This window comes from Pinus tabuliformis, chromosome 5_2, assembly GCF_031772625.1.
Source record: "Pinus tabuliformis cultivar Carrire ecotype Pingquan chromosome 5_2, CPIR1, whole genome shotgun sequence".
Taxonomy (NCBI): domain Eukaryota; kingdom Viridiplantae; phylum Streptophyta; class Pinopsida; order Pinales; family Pinaceae; genus Pinus; species Pinus tabuliformis.
The window spans coordinates 557,515,996-557,520,913 of record NC_142306.1 but is presented as its reverse complement, the minus strand read 5'-3'; the positions used below and the strand labels follow the sequence as shown (position 1 = coordinate 557,520,913).

The window sequence follows — 4,918 nt, the reverse complement described above, 5'->3', positions numbered from 1 at the left end:
CATATAAAACCTATGACCTAGTTACTTTAATCTAATCGGACCTAACAACAAAAGGAAATGGATAGAAGTTTATTCGAAATGAAATACGTGAAATGACTCTACAACTAAGCAATCATAAACTGAAGCATGCAATCAAAACTGATATCAAGTTCGACCACTAAAAATCCAACACTACTAATTGCATGGTGAAGCAAAGAATGTGTTTTTGTGGGCAGCAAAGTTACATTGGTCCCAGCTCATGATTCCACTGAAGGGGAGGTAAGATCCAAAGTACTTGGTAGCCTTTTTCTGAATATATTCCCTGTGATTAAAATATCAAGTAAATCTGAACATGAAGAACCTTTTTAATCATCAAAAGCAACCTAAATAACACAACAAGTTTTAAGTCTAAATAGCAGATTTTACTCTAAGAATGCAACAAACACATAAAGATAAACAAGGGAGGTACTGGGCGCTTGAGATGGGCCCAACCCCAAGAGCTACAGCCTCCCAAGAGAGATTTAGAGCTGGTGCAAAGCTGGATTCATCTTTATTAATCAAGAATGAAGAGTTACATCAAAACTGTCCACAAGGAGAGCTTGAGAAAGAGCTGAAAGCAAAACTAATCTATTGCATAAAAATCGAACTACAAACTAGCTAACTAATGGCTAAAACAAAATGACTAACTTTCTACAAAAATGACTAACCACTAGCTAACTAAAATGAGGCCCTAAGCCTTCTTATTTATACAATTTGAGGACCCAACAGTCCTCCTTAAATTTAGAGACTTGGCTGCCCAAGACTTGTAGTTAACAGCGGTCCTACTTGACTTGCTTGGCTGCCCTTGTGCTCATTGATTTGGTGGCCTTTGAACTCCGAGCTGATGGTGGAGAATTCGAGGTAAGGGCCCATAAATGAGGGGGACACCTTCCTACAAATCCTCTAGCTTGTTCTCCCACGAATTTGGCTGCCAAGTGCTCATTAAGACCTTCAATTTTGTCTCCAAGTTGACCAAAAAGGCTACACAAAGCACCCATTAGACTTGTTGGCATAATGACTAACCAAATTCACTCTATTAACATAAAAATAATAAAAAACATGCAATAAACAAATGAAAATGGTGGACTAAGCCAAATTAGGAGGTTGAATGAGCCCAAATATTTGTCCATTTTTGGGGCTCATCATCATCCCCCTACTGAAAGTGTTGCTCATCCTCTAAGCAAACAAATCTCTCCCCTCGTCTTTGATGGCCCTGGTGGCTTCCTTGGCTGGCATCTCAGCCGATTTCGCCTTTGGCTTCCCTCTTTTCAAACTTTCCTGTAGAAACAGTTCGCTGGCTTCCTGTAGAAACAGTCCTCTGTCTTCCTGTAGAAACAGTCTTCACTGTTTTGGCCTGCTTGGCTGAGGGTGCCTTCTCCTTTCAGCTTTGCTGTGGTAGCCTTCATCTTCTCCCCCTTTCTGCTCTTCCCACTGTCTGCTCCTTTTCGTAGAGAATTCTCAGCCCTGGTATGATTGTGTAAGTGTATTTAATATGATGGTTGAGATGGTGGTGAAAGGAGATAAAACCCATGGAGAATGGAAGAGAAGAGTGGTTTCATGCCTCCTCAAAATACTTCAAGCTTCAAATCCCTCTCCATACTTGATTCTGGCCTGCCCAAAGGCTTCTACAGGATGTTTCTGGTAAAAATACAGAACTTCCTGTAGAAAGTCCTGTAGCTTCCTGTAGAAGGTTGAACCATGACTAAATTGTGCCCGAACCCTGAAAAAATGAGTGTTCATGGAGGGGATGGATGTGCTTAGGGTGGCCAAAACAGGTGCTGCCTCCTTAGCTAAAATATCGACCAATTTCTCCTTCTGCTGCCCTTTCTATGAACTTCCTGTAGAAATGCCCAAACAACACAAAGCCTTTGAACTCATTTGATGAAACTTGCTCAAGAGTAATTCCCTTGATGCATCATCTAATTCAACAACTGATCCATCTGCAAGTTGTTGAAAAGCACTCCTTTCAAGCAAATTTTCCATGGCGCCTTTTACTAGCAGACGATTTTGTCCCATTGGTTCCATGACAATAACACCCATGGGTTTTCGATCACAATCAAACTCCAATAAAGCCAGCCTCTTTGATCTTTGTATCCACCAATAATAATTGCCCAATTGCACTGTGCCACTGTTGAGAATGGCACTTGTATCACCTACCATTGGGTCTGGAACTCCCATTTTTTCAAACAATACCTTCAAGGCTGCCTCAGTGGGAATACCAGTAGCATGGAACTGGTGACCTTGACAAGATATCCCTGCATCATTGCAAACTGCAGCACTTCTGCCAGAGTTTCTAAATCTTCCCCCATATTATGTGTAGGCCAATCCAATATTTTCCATCCTCGGGATTATATGTTGTTCCTTCAACAGTAAACTCTCTAAGTGAACCAGCACTGTGCCCTATGACTATAAACTCACTGACAGACATCTGATTGGTACCTGTCTTATCAGAGCAAATCACTGTGGTGCAACCCATAGTCTCCACGCTCGGTAACTTACGCACAATAGCATTCTTTTGTGCCATCTTACGAGTGCCAAGAGCCAAACATGTAGTAATCACAGCAGGCAATCCCTCTGGTATAGTAACAACTGCCAGAGCAACAACAATCTTAAAGTAGTACGTACATTTCTCAAAGGAAAACCTGATATTGTTTTAGCCACCCATCTATGACTTCCCATGAAAGAAAATATTTGTAGTTCATGATCCAGAAAAGAATACAAATGGCACCAATCACTGTTGTCAGTCTTTCACCAAATTCATCTAACTTCCTTTCAAAGGGGGATCATGACATTCCATTGAAGCTTCCTGAATTTGTGCCTGAATTTTACCTATTTTTGTAAACATGCCAGTGCTCACAACAATGCATTTGCAGCAGCCATTGGTAACTGTAGTTCCTGCAAACACCATGCATGCTTTTGACTGCAACTCACAGTCACACAGGGTGGCTAGATATGTTCTTTTGATCAGATTCTGAATTCAAACAGATTGCTCCATCATTAACAGATCTATAATGCGTTTAAAAACTCTGAAATCAACACTTTTAAGAACCCTAGTAACCTTGGACATGAGCTTTAACTACTTTTCTCATTTCAAGCTTGAATTTTGACAAAAATCTCGGGTTTTCCTTCCGCAGAGTTGTTCTCTGCCTTTCCTGTAGACGCCTTCATGTAGGCGGCTCTCATTTCCTGTAGAACGAAACAGTGCTCCCTGTAGAATGCCGATAAGCCGAAGGGTTCTAAAAAATGGCCGAGAAAGATTGGTGGAGGATGAAAAGTTAATAGATTGTGAAAACTTCAGTTGACGATGTGGCAAGGGCAGATGACCTGCAGTTCGTGAGTTTCAGCTGAGCACTTAGATTTTTGCGTGATTTTTGGAGTGAGGTGGCAGAGACATGTGTTGGCCATGCAGACAGTTAATCTATCGTGAACTGCATGTTCTACTTATGAACTGTATGTTCTCTTCTTGATCCGCTGCACTGGAGTTCAACACATCTACCATTGTCGGTACTTTTCAACTTCCACGTGAATCTCATCCATGCATGCTACGTGATTTTTTTGGAGTGCTAGAGAGTTGGATGTCGGGTTAAACTTATTCCATTCGTGGCTTAATTCCACCATCCCATTAATTCATGCAGTTTTCGAATTAAATTTATGCAATAGAAGAATGAGTTTGTCACATACCTCGAAGTTGAATGGCTGCCGTGAGCTTTTTGCTGCTGCCTGCTCTGATTTTGCTGCTGCATGCTTAGTTTTTCTGATTGCATGTGGCTTGGATGCTAATCCTTGATTGCTTTTCCTTGTGCAGGTGTCCTCTGGCCAGATCTGAGCTGCATGCAATCGTTTCCACGTTCAACTCTGCCCGTTCAAGCTGCTGCTGCTGCATGGTCACAAAACCAGAACTTCTTTTTGCCATTTCTCCCAAACGGTAGATCGGATTGATCTAAAACTCGGTGAGCATGTTCCCACCATCATTATGCATCTCCCATAGCAAATTCGTGATCAATGGATGCACGAATTTCGAGAAAATGGAAAATGGCTGAAGATTTCAAAGGTCAATTTCTCGGAACCGTGCATCGGAATCGGTTGAAACTGCTTGGGTAGGCTACTATCACCCATGTGCATCTCCCCATGAAACAGGTTTTAAAACGGATGCCCGGATATGGAGAAAATGCAAAAATGGTTGATGGTGATGGAGGCTGATTTCTTGGAAACCGTGCACCAGAATTGCATGAAACTGCTCAGGCATGTTGTCATCAACCTTGTACAATTCCCCATAAAACGGTTTGTCAAATGGATGCATGGTTTTCAAGTTATGGCAAAAACAAATTCTGCTCTATGTGTTTTTGCTTCAAGGCACTTTGCATTTTGGTTGCATGGGATGACAAAATGAATTTTGGTTGTGATGCAGGTATAGAGATGATGGAGGAGGAGTTGGAAGACTGCATGAGGACTTCTGAACCCTTGAGGAAGCTACCATGTTCGCCAAACCACTTTTTGAAATGCATGCCTAGTTTCCCACAATTTCTACAGGAAGTTCCTGTAGAAGCACAATGAGAAGCACAAGGAGGTGAAAAAATGATGGATGAAGGCAAGGGATGGACACACAAGTGCTTGTAGGCCTAATCAATAGATTCCCACCATTAGATTCACTTTTGAAATTGGATTTGGCTCGTCCAAAGGTTCTACAGGATGTTTCCTGTAGAAATACAGAGCTTCCTGTAGAAGGCACAAGAAAGAGTCCTTTGACCTTGATTTGAGTGCTCCTCCTGTCATGAAACGTCCTTCTTTAACCTGCAATGTCATTGCTGCAACATGAACTTATTCAATGGAGATTAGCTTTATTTTTCTTTTTCTTTTTTCTCTTTTTTTTTTTTTTTGAAAAACAACTAGGGCGCCTCAT

General features: G+C 41.5%; 1 pseudogene; it reads right to left on the bottom strand.

Annotated features, from left to right (window-relative positions):
• Positions 1–1,845: 1,845 nt before the first annotated feature.
• LOC149160181 (calcium-transporting ATPase, endoplasmic reticulum-type pseudogene) lies at positions 1,846–2,926 on the bottom strand (annotated as a pseudogene).
• Positions 2,927–4,918: the final 1,992 nt, after the last annotated feature.